The 18,961-nt window shown below is 42.5% G+C and overlaps 1 protein-coding gene across 3 annotated transcripts in view; it reads left to right on the forward strand.

Annotated features, from left to right (window-relative positions):
* NEDD4L (NEDD4 like E3 ubiquitin protein ligase) overlaps nt 1–18,961 on the forward strand; it is a 352,866-nt gene that overhangs the window by 43,925 nt on the left and 289,980 nt on the right. The gene's annotated exons all lie outside the window — the stretch shown is intronic.

Here is an 18,961-nt window from a genome sequence, read left to right on the forward strand (position 1 = left end):
TATAAGTCTACTGCTATTGCTATTGCTATTGCTAAACTGTCCTGTGGTCATGTGACCACATTTTATGTTTTTGCAATTGGTTTGCTTAACTACTGCAGTGTTAGCTTAATGACTGCAAAAGAACTATTGTGAAATTGAGTTGGTCATGTGGGTGATCTGCTTTACGACTGTCATAACTTAGTCGGCATTGGGCGGACTTCATTAAGATGGTATGTTGAGGACTACCTGTAGAGGGCGATCTCCAGCCAACAAATTCATGCAGGCCAGTTGCGAAAACACTATTAAAAACATTAGCTGTCCATCTCACATATGTGACTCCGGGGAGCTCACAACTGTCAAAATAGCATTAAAAAAAAACAACCAATGAGTGAACATGCAAATAAAAGCAACCCAAAGAGCATTAAAAAATCATAGTAAAAACATTTTAAAAACCAGAGAACGTAATCGGCGGCAGAGGTACAATCCATGACATTCAACACAACCCTTGAACAAGCTTTGTATCACAGCTAGATCAGTCTTAATTGCATCCTTGTAAACTGAAGTGAGGATCGGTCACAATGGAGAACATGGGATGGGCAGCATTTCTTACCTAAAATAGAAGAACACCTGCATCTCCAACAATGTGATTTTTATTGTTGAATGTCAACACTCACAGTGTCATGTCTAGCATGTGGGTAAAACTGTAGCTGTAGCTGGTAAACTTTGTTTTCTCTACCACATATGTGCCATCTTTTAGGAACGAAACCAAGTTTTCAGTAGCAATAGCAATAGCATTAGCATTAAAACTTACTGTATTTTTCAGAGTATAAGACGCACCAAGATTTTGTAGAGGTAATTTTTTTTTAAAAAAAAAAAGTTTTTGCACTCTGCAGACCTCCCAAACCATCTACATGCCCCATTTTTTGTGAAAAATGGGGCATGCAGAGAGTGAGAGGCCTGCAAAATCCTCCTGGGGGCTGGGGGGGGGCAAAAATGAGCAAAAAATGGTCTGTTTTTTTGCAAAAACAGGCCCATTTTTTTACCAAAAAAAGAGGGCATGCATAGCCTTTAGGAGGCTTATACAGTGCTCTTGGGGACCGGGGGGCAAAAATGGGTCCATTTTTCACTCATTTTTGCCCTTCCCAGCCCCCAGGAGCACTTTGCAGGCCTCACAAACCCTCTGTACGTCTATTTTTGTGAATGGGGCGGGGTTTTAGGAGGCCAAAAATGTTGTATTCCGTGTATAAGACACACCCAGATTTTCACCCTTTTTTGGAGGGAAATGCGCATCTTATACTCTGAAAAATATGGTATATATTGCTCCATGGTTCTTTATAGCCCTCTAAGTTGTTTACAATGTCAGCATATTGCCCCCAATAATCTGGGTCCCCATTTTACCGACTTTGGAAGGATGGAAGGCTGAGTTAACTTTGAGCCGGTTAGGATCGAACTGCTGGCAGTAGAATGCAGGAGTTAGCCTGCAATACTGCATTTTAGCCACTGCACCACCTCTGCTCATCCTTCAAGATAGAAGGTCAACTCGGATGGGACCAATCTAATCTCAGGGGGATGATGTTTCAAAAAGTGGATGCCACAGTACAAAAGACTCTCCTTCTGGGCCCCACCAATCAACTCTCCCTAGGTATCAGGCGCAAGGAACAGAGTAACTCAATGAGTAGGCCAAAATAATTTCCATATCGCTATTCTTCTAATTACAAGAATCTCAGCAGACTATGCATTCTCTTGGGAACAGGCAGATAAAAGCCTTCCAAGAGACCTGCCTTTGTCACTTCCTCTTACAGAGTGACTCCAAGCTAGAACCCCTCTTGACTCCACCTTCTACTCTAGCTGGAGATTCCATCATACTAGCGAATAGTGCCCAGAGCTTGTCCTTCCTGCCAGATCAGGTAGGACAGGTAGAAACAATTGGGGAGAGACAATCCTATTAAGTAATCCAGTCCTAAACCATGAAAGGCTTTAAAGCTCATAACCAACGTCTTGAATGATGCTGCTGTCTCCTTTTACTCTTCCATGACCTTCTAAATAGCTGGTGGTCAAGGAGAGTAGTCCATAGGCTTTTATAAAACAACTGATGACAGAGATTAGTTTTGTATTTTAATACTCGTTAATTCTTGGGTGACCCTGTTTTTTTTTCCAGATTAACACTAGGATCTAATAGCAGCTAATCCCAATCTCAATAACAGAAACGTTTTGCAATGACAAGCTTGCTTGGGAGGTAGATCCTCCTATCTTTAAGTAGAATGCGTTTGCCTTTCTGTAATATCTTTTTTCTGATTGGCAGGGAATTTCCTTTCTAGCAGACTTTCCGTAACGCTGGCTCGCACTGGGGAGCAGGCGTGTCTGTTTCCTGGGGATAAACGTGGCCGTCGCCAAGGCCAGCCTGGGAAGATGTGGGGCCATCTCCGCCCATCTACCTTATGCCAGGCAATTCTCTCGGGACTGGTTTTTGCAAACCTAAGTTCGGCAGGCCTCATCGCAGCCCTTTCTTTTTGTTTAATCCAGGCAGGTGACGTGCTATGAAATTCAGCTGATTATAGGCTCCCAATCTTGCCACGTGTAAGATTATCCTGCAAATCTGTCGGATTTAAGATTGCTTTGCTTCACTCAGTTACCAAGCCTGTGCAACAGATCTGGTACTCAGCTGGGCTGCATAGCAACCGAGCAATCCTGGAATATATTCTGAATTCTCTAATAGAAGAAAATGTATCAGAAACAGAAAGAGGATGCAGTCTGAAATTTCTCTTCAGCATCCAGTCTGCCAGCTTCGTTTTCTTTGCTTGTAGAGTAGGAAATATTTAACATCAATGCTGGCTCCAAAAGTTTACATCTGGGTGGAGAACAATGGCCCTTATATGACTCAAGAGCCGAGGTGGCGCAGTGGTTAAATGCAGCACTGCAGGCTACTTCAGCTGACTGCAGTTCAGCAGTTCGGCTGTTCAAATCTCACCGGCTCAGGGTTGACTCAGCCTTCCATCCTTCCGAGGTGGGTGAAATGAAGACCTGGATTGTTGGGGGCAATATGCTGACGCTTAGAGAGGGCTGAAAGCCCTATGAAGCGGTATATAAGTCTAACTGCTATTGCTATTGCTATTACTTGTGGACTTCAAACTTCCAGGATTCCTGGCTCAGGAATTCTGGGAGTTGAAGTCCACAAGTCATAAAAGGGCCATCATTCCCCACCTCTGATCTAAACATTTGAACCAGGAGAGAGAAAAAGTCGGTTTTCGTAAAAGATCTTGAGAAGGATGTCACTTGGAATTTGTGACGATCAGTTGCAAACTCAGAAATCCCTCTCTGGTATAACTATGTGGATTTATGTGCATGTACACACACTACTGTCACACAAATATATCAATTGTGAGTTCTCTCCACCATCATCCTAATTTTTCTGAACAGGAAGGCATGTCTCTTAAAGGGTTAGCTGGATGAAAATGATATCTTGTACCAGATAGGTGGCCCAGTGGCTAAGACGCTGAGCTTGTCGATTAGAAAGGTTGGCAGTTCAGTTGTTTCAAATCCCTAGTGCCGCATAACGGAGTGAGCTCCTGTTACTTGATGCCAACGTAGCAGTTCGAAAGCACGTAAAAATGCAAGTAGAAAAATAGGGACCACCTTTGGTGGGAAGGGAACAGCGTTCCGTGCGCCTTCGGTGTTTAGTCCTGCTGGCCACATGACTATGGAGACGTCTTGGACAATGCTGGCTCTTTGGCTTAGAAATGGAGATGAGCACTGCCCCCTAGAGTTGGGAACAACTAGCACATATGTGCGAGGGGAACCTTTACCATTACTTTTTACACACACAGGGAGCCCTGTCATATTTGTTTCAATGGTTTTGTTTTGTCTATGTCAGTGCTTCTCATGAGCACAATACCATCTCAGGGGGTCTTCAAAGGCATGAAGAAATGTTATGGTTTAAATCTTGACTTAAGTCTTGGTGGTCCGTGGTGGCCACAAAAGGAATTTAAAAGGGGTCCATGGTGAAGAAAAGGCTGAGAACTTCTGTTTAAATTGCTTTAGTTTAGTATTGTATTTTGTAAGTTGCTATCAACCTCAGGGAATCCAGAGCGAAGGCGGTTCAAATGAATGCAGTTTTAAGGCATGCTAATGTTGTGGCCCGCCAGCAGCCAGTAGAGCTGGCAGCAGATTCAGACAGTGAGGAGGTTGGGGAGGAACATGGGCTAGTCCTGGAGTCTGGGGAAGGCTCTGACAAGGGCTCTGTGTCAGAGGCAGAGATGGGGCCAGGGCCATCCGACAGTTATCAGCTGCCTTTGGAATCAGACATCATTGAGGCAGAGGAACAGTTGGAGCCTGTTTCCAGTGTGCGCATGTGCAGAGTTGCCAGACAAAGGGAACTGTTAAAGAACAGGGATCGACTTGGGAGTAAGGCCACAGGTGGACGATGAATGGCCCCGCCCAGAGGAAATAAAAGAGGAAGGAAAGGGGAGGGGAGTTTGCAGGAGACAATAATTGGTTCGTGACTCTCCGAGGCTCCTTGCCACGTTTTGCAGATATCGGCCTGGCAGCTCTCCAAGCCAGATAAGGTCTGTGACTGTAAATCCTCCCTTGAAAGACTTTGGTGGATGTGAATGAGCAGAATTCACAGTAAATTAATAAAAGGGTTTTGTTTTCTAGTCGGGACAAGGAGTTTGCTTCAGGCTCTTGGGAAGCCTAGGTCAGAACAGCTAATTCTTTCAACAAAAATATGAACTACTAACGGTCAAAACAATTTGGTAATAGATAAGAGTCAGTAGAATTCAAGATGGGCTGGACTTCGATCTCTTGTGGGCGCAAAGGGACTTGATGACATGCTTAACCCATCCCTCAGGCTAGGCCTGGTCATCTTCTACCATCACCTACAGTCCGCCGAAGTGGGTGGCTACAATAAATGTAGTGGATAGATTTATTTTGAGCGTGACTCCCAGTGACTGCATTGATCGGTTTATGTTGGTTGATGGATTGCATTTGTAAGGCCATTAATCATGAGACTTTTTCAGTAGCAGAGTGGTTCCCCACTGTCTCCTCTGGAGATATTTTTTCAGCTGGCAATTTTTGCCTTTGGGATTTCTGCACCTGTGAGAGGTGTTTGTGAGCAGACCTCCTCTTGCGTGTGCTACCCATGGACGATGATGCGTGGGAGAGAATTTTCTGCAGCTGCTGAAATTGCCATACTGTGCATTCCAAATCTTTAGTGAAATAAAATGTCATCCAGCAAAAGTTCTTTTTATAATTACTATCAAAATCTGTTTTATAAGTGCCTGAAAGTTTCCTTTCTCTAAAGAAAATCCTTCCTCCCCCCCCTTCCTTCTTTCCTTTCTTTCCTCCCTCCTTCCCGATTTTGAGTTTGCTTTACTGCTGCAAAAAGATGAGGAATCCTCCACCACTTGAGAATTTTGCCAAGATTTTTCTTTTCATGGCACCGTTTGCAGATTAGATAGGCATAAAAGGCATAAATAAATAAAAACCCATTCCTATAATTTACTTACCAGACTTACCTTTAGAAAAATCAATCCCATTTTGGATAAAAATGTTTGTTTCACGTGGATTTATTAGGTTTGTCTTATGATTTTTTAAAAAATATATGAAAGGAAAAGAAATGCTAATTTCAAGAAAGATAAACTAAGCATAACTACTTGTTTTGTTTTTGGCTTTTTTTCCCCAAAGGGGAGTGACTTAAAAGCTCTTTTTAGTCAGAAATAGGGAATAAAATTACTCTTGTACCTTTCCTCCTTAGTGTGCTATGCAGCAAACTTTTGCCATAAGGCTTTTAGGCCTACTTGGATAAGGGCCAGTGGGGGGTTTCAAAAATTGTTCGAACCTACTCTGTGGGTGTGGCCTGCTTTGTGGGAGTGGCTTGCCACCCATAGCAATAGCAATAGCAGTAGACTTATATACCGCTTCATAGGCCTTTCAGGCCTCTCTAAGCGGTTTACAGAGAGTCAGCATATTGCCCCCAACAATCTGGGTCCTCATTTTACCCACCTCGGAAGGATGGAAGGCTGAGTCAACCCTGAGCCGGTGAGATTTGAACCGCTGACCTGCTGATCTAGCAGTAGCCTGCAGTGCTGCATTTAACCACTGCGCCACCTTGGCTCTTAGGACCATGTGACCAGATGGGAGTGGCTTGCTGCCCATATGACCGGATATGAAGATGTTGATGACACTTGTCAAAACCACCTTAAATTACCTCACACACAGCACTGGCATGCATAAGAATATGATGTAAACTTGTTTTTTAAAAGGCATCTTTGGTTTGCGTTAAAACAACTTCAACACACGCAATGTTCTGATTGCACCCCAAACGCAGTAGTCATCCTTACCTTTCACAGAGGCACTGAGTTTTATAAATATGAGCATGATAGTGTAGAATAATCATATCCAAGGACCAGTGGTGGTTTTCAAATTTTCTTGGAACCTCTTCTGTAGGTGTGGCCTGCTTTCCGGGTCCACTGGTGGAACCTCTTCTAACCGGTTCGGTAGATTTGATGAACCGGTTCTACCGAATAGGTGCGAACTGGTAGGAACCCACCTCTGATAAGGGCGGGGGGAATCAAAGAGGAAATTATAAAAAAAGAAAGGCCTGAAGTTTTCCTTGCCCACACGATTTACATTGTAGTTGATCATCTTTGTTTGGCAGAGAAAAGCCACAAAAAGAATAGGCTAGGAAGTTGGCCAGAATAAACAGAATAAATGAAAACAAATCTCAAGGAGGCCTGTTAATTATTACCACATTGTTGTATACACAACAAACTGATCGTAGTGACATACCCTGCGCTTCAGACCACAATAGGGATTTCTCAGAGACCAACAGTATATTTCAGAGGGTCCCCCAGAGTAAAAAAATGCTGGAAAAGGCTGATGGAAAATCTGTATTAATGAAGATGAATTAAAGGGCCAAAGCCTTGATTGGGAATCGACTGGATCCTCCCTGTGACTATTGCTGAATGTACTGTATATATATTCCCCATGTTTTGAAGGCAGGAGGTATCAAAATGATTGAGTATTCATGCAGGTTTAAAAAGCCAAAACTCCCCTAAAGATTTTCTTACCCCGCTGGAAGGAAATGGAAAGAAATTTCCCGGGCACATCTCCCGCCAACCACAGCAGGAAAGTAAGAAATGCTATAGGCCCCCTCTTCGACAAAGCTCCAACTAGCAGGACCAAGAAGAAGCCTTCTCAGTAGTGGCTCCCTTCCTGTAGATCATCACCCCTGCTGTGATAAGTCTGGCCCCATTTTGACACTCTTTTGCAAGGAGATGAAGACCTGGTTTTGCCAAAAGGCCGCCCCCCCCCCCTCCGAGTATATCTATAGCAATAGCAGTTAAACTTATATATCGCTTCATAGGGCTTTCAGCCCTCTCTAAGTGGTTTACAGAGTCAGCATATTACCCCCAACAACAATCCGGGTCCTCATTTTACCCACCTCGGAAGGATGGAAGGGTGAGTCAAACCTGAGCCGGTGAGATTTAAACAGCCGACCTGCGGAACTGCAGTCAGCTGAAGTAGCCTGCAGTGCTGCATTTAACCACTGCGCCACCTCGGCTCTTTCAAATGGGGGGGGGGTGTTTCAAATATCTTTTCAAATATCTATTGGGGGGGGTTGTTGTCTCCAAATTGGCAACTTTAAGACTAGTGGACTTCAACTTCCAGAATTCCCCACCCAGCATTGCTGGCTGACAAATTTTTGGAGTTGAAGTCCACAAATTTTAAGGTTGCCAAGTTTGAAACCCCCTGATCAGTGGTAAAATTCATTTTTTTTACAACTGGTTCTGTGGGCATGGCTGGTGGGCGTGTCAGGGGAAGGATACTGCAAAATCCCCATTCCCTACCCACTCCAGGGGAAGGATACTACAAAAGCTCCATTCCCACCCCACTCCTGGGGAAGGGATACTGTAAAATCCCCATTCCCTCCCCACTTCTGGGGGAAGGATACTGCAGAATCTCCATTCCCACCCCAATTCAAGGGAAGGATACTGCAAATATCCCCATTCCCTCCCCACTTCTGGGGGAAGGATACTGCAGAATCCCCATTCCCACCCCTCTCTGGGGCCAGCCAGAGGTGGTATTTGCCGGTTCTCCGAACTACTCAAAATTTCCGCTACCGGTTCTCCAGAACCTGTCAGAACCTGCTGAATTTCACCCCTGCCCCTGATCTATAGTGATGCAAAGAGTTGCTTTAGTTTGTAAAGTATCTGTAGGTAAGGAACAATAAAGGAAATTGCTCAGAAGTAACTCCACATGTCAATTCTTCGAGCCTGACACCACTGTGGTCCTTGGCTTTCTTAAAAAAGGTATGCCCAGGTCTGAAATGATATAGGGCAGGAGTGTAAAACTCAAGGCCCGGGTGCCAGATCTGGCCTGGTGGGTGCTTAGATTTGGCCCACAAAACCACACTGGAAATAGCGAAGGACTGGCCCATGGTCCCTCTGACAGCGAAAACAGAGGTTGAGAGCTCTGTTTTCGCTGGTAGAAAGGGGCAGGAGGCCGTTGCAGCCAAAAACAAAGCTTGGGAGCCCGTTTTTGCTGGCAGAGAGCTTGGGCCACCACAGGCGCCCCCGACATGAGTGACATCAAGCTGGCCATGCCCCCTCCCTCCCTCCGAGGTCAAACACAACCCTGATGCAACCCTCAATAAAATCGAGTTTTGACATCCCTGGTATAGGGTTTCCTGCTTGAGCAAGGTGGGGGGAGGGTTGGACTAGAAGTCCTTCAAGGTCCCTTCCAAGTCTGTTTTTCCTGTCTTTATCAGAGCTGCTAGATTAAGAAATAAGAAAAATAGCAACAGAGATGAGCTAAATTCTTGAGATTGGGAAATGTCATGTCCTTCCTCCTCGCAGCTTGCTTTCTATCCCAAACAACTTGGTTTCCCCCAACTGCTGACCTCTCTCGCTTATGTTTTTTTCCCAGTAGAACTTGCTCGGTGGGTTCTGTTTATTTCTTCATTGCCTTTGAATGGAAAGTTCATGTCCATCTTGGCTCTCCTAAAGCTGAATGAGAAAAACCTAACCGGTCCTCCAAGTAACAGAACTGCTTTCTGTTTCTTCTTTCGTGGCATGGAGGTTTTTTGAGGGTGGGGTTGGGGGAGAAGAGAAATCCTTTCTCTTCTCTCTTTTTTCTTCATTTCCAGGGTTTTAAAAACACGGAAGGCCAAGGACTCTCTCTAATGAAGCGAAGGCTGCTATGAGCTAGCCTCGCTCTTCATTAACAATTTTAATCAAACCCTGGTGCCTGAAGAGTTGCTGTGGAAACCCAATCTTTGCCTTAAAAAAAAATAACGTAGAATAATTAACTGCGATTCATGCACATCAAATCTTCCTCTGAAGATGAAAGCTGTGCGGAATTGATAATATACTAAAATAAGAACCGCGGTGGCGGAGTGGTTAGAGTGCACTACTGCAGGCTACTTCTGTTGATCAACGGCTGCCAGCAGTTTGGCAGATCGAACCCCACCAGGCTCAAGGTTGACTCAGCCTTACATCCTTCTGAGATCCAGATTGTTGGGGGCAATAGGCTGACTCTGTAAACCACTTAGAGAGGGCTGTAAAGCACTGTGAAGAGGTATATAAGTTTAAGTGCTAAAATGTATTCCGCAGCAGCTGTCCGTACTATAGGCTGGCCTTCATATACAATTTTTTGGGGAGGGTGGGATGAAAGGAGCGGGCTGTGTGCGTGCCACTGCCACTGATTGCAAAAACAACATTTATCCTCAGTGCATTCTGTGCCTGGTTATCTTAACCAGGTTAAAAGAACCCCAATGCTACAGAAGTGAGTCGATTTCCGATGTTAAGCTCTGTATCTGGGGAAGCCTTTGTTAACTTGGCCAAGAAAAGATAGCAGAAGTATAGCCCAGGCCTTAAACCCGGGATGTCAAATTCAAGGCCTGCAGGCTGCATCCAGCCTACAGGGTGCTTAAAACCGGCCCCCGGGCTCTGTTTCTGCTGGCAGAGGGCTAGCAAAACAAACTAAAAACAAAACAAAAGGAGAAATCTTTCCCCGTTTGAGCGTGCAAGAAGGGACAGGGAAGGAGAAAGTGGAAAGAAGGGACGTTGTTGGACAGCACTGCTTCCATCAGTTTTTCAGAGGGCTTCTGTGGTGGAATGTAGTCTGGATTCCTAGGAGACAAGGATGTAAAGAGGTAGTGAAGCTTAGATAGTTTGATTGGAAGGAAGAGTCAATGTTAAGAAGGCTCCTCCCTAGCATTTCTCAGAGTACAGGTAGTTGTCGACTTACAACAGTTTGTTTAGTGACTGTTCAAAGTTACAACATCACTGAAAAAAGTGACTCATGACTGTTTTTCACACTTACGACGATTGCAGGATCCCCATGGTCATGTGATCAAAATGCTTGGCAATTGATTCATATTTACGAAGGTTGCAGTGTCCCAGGGCCATCCTAACCTTTTTTTGCAAGCAAAGGTTACTAACTTAACAACTTCAGTGATTCATTTAACAACAGTGGCAAGAAAGGTCGTAAAATGGGGCCGCACTCACTTAACAAATGTCTCATTTAGCAACAGAAAAGTTGGGCTCCGTTATGGTTGTAAGTCGAGGACTACCTCTATACCTAGAGCAGTGTTGGTGAACCTTTTAGACACCGAGTGCCCAAACTGCATGCACGCACATGCCCAAACTCAAAAGTTTATGATGCGTGAATGTGCGCATGCACGGACATGCATGCATGCCCAAAACAGAGACCCGACGACCAGCAGGCCGGTGGGAGGCGGGCTAACCCAAGACTGGCAGCGCAGCAAGAGGTCAGATTTTTTTCTTTTTGTGAGCTTCTGTTTCGTCATTTGCAGAGAAACAGAAGTTCACAAAAGAAATGGCACAAAGATCGGACCTGGGGCAATGGCACGTGTCCCCACTGGTGAAGTTCAAGTTTTTTACTACCGGTTCTGTGGGCGTGGCTTGGTGGGCGTGTCAGGGGAAGGTTACTGCAAAATCCCCATTCCCTCCCAATCAGCTGGGACTTGGAAGGCAGAGAATAGATGGGGCGGGGCCAGCCAGAGGTGGCATTTGCTGGTTCTCCGAACTACTCAAAATTTCCGCTACCGGTTCTCCAGAACCTGTCAGAACCTTGCTCAATTTCACTCCTGCGCGTGCCAGCAGAGAGGGCTCTGCGTGCCATAGGTTCACCATTACAGATCTAGAGTGATGCTTTAGTTTGGCAAGATTCCTGTCTATAGATGAGGAACGATAATTCCACCTGTAATTCCACATGTCTTTCTTGGTTCTTGGGGCCTGACAGCACCTGTCTGAATGAGATCCTCTATTTTTAAAGAAATGGAAAGCTTACACATAGAGATGCACCCTTAGTTTAGGTCGCAAAACATATGAGCTTACCAATAAGCAAGCCACTTTCTCATTGAGTATGTTGAACCCAACTTTGCAGAAACCCATTTATTGATACTCCTCCACTTCCAAATGTATTTGTGTCTGAAGGAGATTTCTGTTCCTCAGTTGCCTGGGGAGTGCAACATTGTGGGCCCCGGGAAATAGATTGCTGCAGGTGATTCTCCTGTGGCTCTGTGTTTTGCAGTCTGCTATATTAGGATCCTAAATGTTTGTTTACTAGCCCAGGTGGCTTGTCAGAATCAGGCAGATGATCACAGAACTGGCTTCCCTCAGTCACAAATTCCTTCTTCAATAAAGGCATCAACAGGTGCAATTTTATTTTTTATGTACCGGCAAGGTTGGCTAAAATGTATAAAAACTGATCTGCTAAATGTTGGAAATATCATCAATCACCAAGTTCATACTATTATATGTGATGGATTTGCCTAAAAGCCAAACAATTTTGGACAAAAGTACATATATGGTTGGGAAAAAAATGATAGGTTTCAAGTCAATATGTTGCTTTATCATTTTTTTTCCCAACCAGGTATGTATTTTTGTCCAAAATTGTTTGGCTTTTAGGCAAATCCACCACATATGATAGTATGAACCTGGTGGATTGATGACATTTCCAACATATTTTTGTTGAGCATTTTACCTGAAGAATAGGACAAAAAGACTATATATCTAGTTTTACATATATTAACTGCAGCTAGAATTGTATTTGTGCAACAATGGAAAAAGGATGAAATACCATCAGATGAGAGTGTAATTAAAAAATATTAGAATATGCAGAAATGGACAGATTGATGCTCATGATTAAGGATAAAGAAGAAACTGAAGCTGTATTGTATTTATTGAATCTTTCTTGATGTGGGATGTATTTTACCAATAGTTAGACAATAGAAACATAAGTTAGAAAGGAGGATATATATATATGTGTGTGTGTGTGTGTGTGTGTGTGTGTGTGTGTGTGTGTATACATACATACATATATATCTTCCTTTCTAACTTATGTTTGTGTGTGTGTGTGTGCGTGTGTGTGTGTGTAGGTCTTTTGGTTATTCGGGTTTTCTCCCGCGTAAAATTGGAGGCGTCTTGGCGACGTTTCGACGAAGTCTCATCATCTTCAGGCTTCGTGCTTCCAGGAGCAATGTGAGATCTCGGCTGTTTCTTCCTTTTAACTGCCAGTGGGGGTTTGAGCTGATTGGGTGGGAGCTTGGCTGTGTTCTGATTGGGTGGAGGTGTGTTCTGATTGGTTGGGGGTTTGTGTTTCATGTAAGGATAGGAAGGGTTTAAAGAGGCTAATGGTGCATTTGCAGTCTGGCTTCTGGTCCTTGGTTGTGCCTCCTCATCAGTTTGGGTTTTTGTCTGCTTTGTGGATGTTTGGTAGTGACATCCTGTATGGCTCAATATTGATAAACAAGTCCCTAACATGATGAATGACACCAGGCCCATACTCACAAGAGCCACACAGGATGTCACCACCAAACATCCACAAAGAAAGCAGACAAAAACCCAAACTGATGAGGAGGCATGACCAAGGACCAGAAGCCAGACTGCAAATGCACCATTAGCCTCTTTAAACCCCTCCTACCCTTACATGAAACACAAACCCCCAACCAATCAGAACACACCTCCACCCAATCAGAACACAGCCAAGCTCCCACCCAATCAGCTCAAACCCCCACTGGCAGTTAAAAGGAAGAAACAGCCGAGATCTCACATTGCTCCTGGAAGCACGAAGCCTGAAGATGACCAATGAGACTTCGTTGAAACGTCGTCAAGACACCTCCAATTTTATGCGGGAGAAAACCCGAATAACCAAAGACCTCATACTAACACCCGTGAAAACCCCAGAAAACATATATGTGTGTGTGTGTGTGTGTGTGTGTGTGTGTGTGTGTGTATGTATGTATGTATGTATGTATGTATGTATGTATGTATATATATATATATATATATATATATATATATATATATATATATATATAGATATATAGATATATAGATATATAGATATATAGATATATAGATATATAGATATAGATATAGATATAGATATAGATATAGATATAGATATAGATATAGATATAGATATAGATATAGATATAGATTAGATATAGATATAGATATAGAGCCAAGGTGGCGCAGTGGTTAAATGCAGCACTGCAGGCTACTGCTAGATCAGCAGGTCAGCTGTTCAAATCTCACCGGCTCAGGGTTGACTCAGCCTTCCATCCTTCCGAGGTGGGTAAAATGAGGACCCAGATTGTTGGGGGCAATATGCTGACTCTCTGTAAACCGCTTAGAGAGGCCTGAAAGGCCTATGAAGCGGTATATAAGTCTACTGCTATTGCTATTGCTAGACACACACACACACACACACACATACAGCCACACATCCAATCAATCCACTTACTGAAACAAAGTCAGCACTCTACACACAGCCCACCAAGATTTATAGAAAGACGGCAGCTCCGGCCACACTTTAAGCCAAAAACACCAGCCTGAGGATGCCGAGTGAGACCTTGCCGAAACATTGCCAAGACAATCTCAATCTTACACAGGAAAAGACCCAAATACAACAAGACCAGCATACCTACACCCGTGAAAACCTACGAAAACACACACGCACACACACACACACATCCATCCATCAACACATCCATCCGTTCATTTATTTATCAGCAAAAAAAAAATATGGTTGTGCGTCTGTAAATGTTAATGTAGAGAAAATTTAATGATAAAGATGTTATGTACTATTGTAATTGTATTGATGCTTAGTTATATTATTAATAGTATTGTGATGAATATTATATAACACATATGTGGATTTGATAGTTCAAAACTCAGATCTCAAACTGTTTGGTGGAAATGGAAAGTATATTAATAATATGTATTAGTAATAAGACACATAAAACATTGGGGGAAAAACAGATGCAATGGCTGGTGGTGTAGCTGTTGTGCAGCGGTGAAACTCAAGAGAGAAAAATATCTACTTTAGTATTCTTGGCAAATTTTCTGCCCTCTGAGAATATACTTCCACTGGGCACATTCACTCTTTTCTTGATGAGGCATTTAATAGTTGAAAGCTTGTCAGATCCAGTTGAGCAAATTTTCTTGGCTTTGGGAAAGGTCTTGTCGGGAGATGTATCTTAAGTACAGAGATAAAGACACGCTTCAAATCAAGAAATCTTCTAAAAATAATGGTGCCAGTATATACAGGAAATCTCTACCTTGTTACACATTCTGGTCCATTTCAATCAATTTCAATTGTTTGAAAGAAAAAGTATGACACAACTAGTGATTTATATTTTGTAAGTCTTCCATTTTTAAGCAGCTGGTTCTTAGGATAATTGTTTAATTGTTGTCTTTCTTATTTTAAGAAATCGTAAAATAATACTAGTCCTACATGTATAAGCCCTGGTTGCAGAGTGATTGTTGTTATCAGTTGTGAAGTTGTGTCCGACCCATCATGACCCCATGGACAACGTTCCTCCAGGCCTTCCTGTCCTCTACCATCCTCTGGAATCCATTTAAGCTCATGCCTACTGCTTCGGTGACTCCATCCAGCCACCTCATTCTCTGTCGTCCCCTTCTTCTTTTGCCCTCAATCGTTCCCAGCATTAGGCTCTTCTCCAGTGTGTCCTTCCTTCTCATTAGGTAGCCGAAGTATTTAAGTTTCATCTTCATGATCTGGCCTTCTAAAGAACAGTAAGGGTTGATCTCCTCTGGGACTGACCTGTTTGATCGCCTTATAATCCAAGGGACTCACGGGAGTCTTCTCCAGCACCATAGTTCAAAGGCAGAGTGATTAGAATGCAGTATTGCAGGCAAACTCTGCCCACAATCTGGAGTTTGATACTGGCGGGCTCAGGGTTGATTCAGCCTTCTATCCTTCTGAGGTCGGTAAAAGGAGGACCCAGATTGTTGGGGGCAATAGGCTGACATTGTAAACCATTCAGAGATTGCTGTAAAGCATTATGGAGCTGTATATAAATCTAAGTGCTATTGCTATTTGTGCCAGGATTGCAACTCTCTGAATTTCCCAGGCAACGTTATTAACAGACATATTGACTGGGGATTCTGGGAGATGCAGCTAAACACATTTGAAGAGTGCTAAATTAGGGAACACCCTGATCATTAGTTTCATTGATTATACGTGCTTATATGTAGCATCTGAGCATAAAACTATAATCATCCACTTTGCATACATGGAACTAAAATCATTCGGAAATTTATTTAAGTGCAAAATGCAGTCCCCTAAATTCTTGGGGGTGGGGTACAAATAGGAACACAGAACGTTGATTTTTGCCCCCGTTGTATCCCGTATATAGATCCATTAAACCTCTGGAGAGCAGTTTTTGCTCTAGTCCTTAATGGACTCATAGGTTACATTAATTCTCACACTAATAAACTTTCCTTGACTATAGGCAATTTCCACTATGAAATTAAACCAATCTGTCCATATACAAACAAGAAAGATTGATCGGATTACCATACATCACGTTGTCGTTTTGACTCCTAAGATCTAGATAGATATTTCTCCGTGGCCCTGTTCTTTCCCTGTTATTTAGGACTACTAAGGGTGCACTCATTCATTGCCACCATAACTGAATCCATCTATGTTGCTGCTGGTTGTCTCCTCTATCTTTCCACCATTAGAGCCTTTCCAGAAAGTTGGGTCTTCACGTAATGTGTTTGAATTGGAATCTATGCCTCAAGTGAGAACTTTGGATTGATTTGTCCAATGATCTCTTGGTTTGTTTTCTTGGCTGTCCACAGTATTTGGCAGGAGTCTTCTCAAGCACCAATATACAAAGGTGACACTACTCCTCTTATTCTCCTTCTTCAAGGTCCCACAACATTGTTGAGTATAAATTGCATTTACTAAGAGGAACTTTGCAGGGAGTATTCTTATCTGCTGAGAACTGTGCTTATAGTTGCATTCCTTGGTGTCCAAAATTCACTAAAGTCATTCTTCTATGCCTGGATGTAGGATGGATGCCATCCAAAAAAATGGAATTTGGAAGGTGTTAGCTATTGGAACTCGTAGCCAAAGAATCAGTAGCGCCAAAGAATCCCAAAGGAATGAGTGGGTGTTAGTCTGCTAGCATGTATGATGAGTTCAGCTAAGAAAATGAAATGGTTTCTTTCAGTCACTGATAAGACTTGATGGGATTTATTCAATTTTTTTTTAAAGTGACTTCATCGTGGCTAAACGTTGTAAAAGCAAGTATGATCTTGCATAAACAATTCACTGACTGCCTTGATTCATTATAATTTCCTTTGTTACCTGGAAGAGAATCAAGACTGCTTGTTCCCTTAAATATAGAATCTCTGAAATAGAGACATGGCTGACAAAAGTTCCTGCCCTAAACATCTCTGATTCCTTCCTTTGCTTCAGGAAGAAGGAATTATCACCATCATTTGTCCCATATGTAAAGAAGTTAAAAGTACACATTAAACACACATTTTTTTTAAAGAAATAAAGCTAATATTTCACAGTACTGGCCAAAATTGTGGAAACCTTTTGGGAAAAGTGTACAGTATTTTTGAGGTTTGATGGCTAATAGCACCACTTTTTTTTGTAGTAGTACCATAAGATTATATATCAATGGAAAAATAATTTAATCGAGAATGTAATGCAATAACTTTTTATAAAGGATTTGCTATTAGAATAGCAATTATAAAGAGGAAAAGTGAAACACGTAGAAAAAATGAGATATACAAAAATTATCACCATGTCAGTTAATACTTAGTTAGGTAACCTTTAGCATGAATTATGGCCTTACAAAATCTTCCCATGGAGTGAACCAAGTCTTTTAGTTCTACAGCTGTTATAATGGGAAACCAAGATTGAATGATTGCTTCTATTAAGTGGGTTTTAATGATGGCTGTATTTGGCTATAACTTTTCACAGAATACAGGTAATGGAACAACCTTTGGTGCATCACATTCTTGATTAAATTATCTTTCCATTGATATATAATTTTATATATCCATGTATGTATGTCTATATTTACTCAAAAAAAAAGTGGTGTTATTAGCCATCAGACCCCAAAAATACACTTTTCCCAAAAGGTTTCCACAATTTTGGCCCCTGCTGTAAATGCAGGGAGGGGCATGGTGGTTGAACTCCTATTTGCTAGGGTGAAGGAATTGGGACTTGTATTTTAGCAGCATCTGAAGGGCTATGTGTCACATTAAAAAAAGATAAAGGTTTTCCCTGTCCAATTGTATCTGACTCTAAGGGACAGTGTTCATTTCCATTTCCTAGCCAAGGGAACCAGCATTGTCCGAAGATGCTTCCATGGTCATGTAGCTGGCATGACTATACGGTCACATACCGTAGTTAAAGCCTTGGTTCATTCAACTGATAGTCGTCTTTCCCATTTCTGTTTTGAATTGGCAAATCAAAGTATTCTGCTAGTGTTAATTCTTGTTCCTGGAAAAGAACCAAGGAAAAAAACCCCATCAAGTCCAAATTTTGATGAGAGAATGCAAAGCAAAGTATGATGCAACTTTGGTCACCAAGACCATGTCGTGCTTATGCCACCTTGGAGAGCTCCTTTTGAAGCCTCGTGTGTGCATATTTGTTGCATCATTCAATGGTGAACAAACCCCGGCAAACTCTTAAATAGAGTCCAATCTCTTCTGTTACACGTCCAGATAACCGCTTTTATTGACTCCAACCATAATTTGGCTGGAGTTTACGGGCTAGTATCCAAGATTTGACAGTGCAACTTCCTTTAGCTAAACTGCTATCAGCAAAATGGGAGACCAATTCCAAGAACAGCTCACTCTACTTGTTCATTTCCCCCCCCAACACCGTATCCTGTTCACATAAGGAAGGGGAGTTGAACACTGAAATAGTGCCAAATCAGAGAATAATGGATTTGTTTCACAAATTGAGCTCACATATTTTGTTTGGATTCGATTAACAACAGAATTGTGGGGGGAAAATTCATGCTAAGGGCTACTCTGCTTTTTTGCTTCGAAAGATAAATGGATGCCACAAGACAAGAAATACAAATTGGGAATGGCCATACTTGGCATCTGAGTAGTTATGGGATTGATTTCCCGCCCCCTGTTGGAATAGTTGAATGCTTTCTTGGAAGGTTTAGCCTGGCTAAGCCTACTTTAAGGCTTAAATACTAGCTTTATTCAAAATAAATCTATTATTTATCCGAGCTATGCTGGGAAGCCATTGGTGAGCCACTAAGATAACCACTTATGGGATTAGGAAATAAGATTCTGGAGTTCATGCGACCAACCAACAGTGAGTGATGCCAGTGCTACTTTGACCATGGATCCAGACTTTGTGGTAGACCATGGTTTACAAGCAGGCCTTGACTTACGATCACAATTGGGTCCGTAATTCTGTCACTAAGTGATGCAGTTGTTAAGGAAGTTGTACTCAATTTTACAAGCTTTTGTGTCGTGGTGATTAAGCAAATCACTATGATTGCTAAACAAATCTAACTTCTCCCACTTATTTCACTTATCAGAAGCCCCCTGGGAAGAAGGTCACAAATGGGGAATCACATGACCTCAAGATGATGCAGTATTGTGAATACTGCAAGGTATCCTTGACTCTCTGAGAAAGGAAGGTAATTTAGACTATA

This window comes from Thamnophis sirtalis, unplaced genomic scaffold (assembly GCF_051295495.1).
Source record: "Thamnophis sirtalis isolate CommonGarterSnake01/CBP01778 unplaced genomic scaffold, rThaSir2_p1.2 scaffold_5, whole genome shotgun sequence".
In the NCBI taxonomy this organism is placed as follows: Eukaryota; Metazoa; Chordata; class Lepidosauria; order Squamata; family Natricidae; genus Thamnophis; species Thamnophis sirtalis.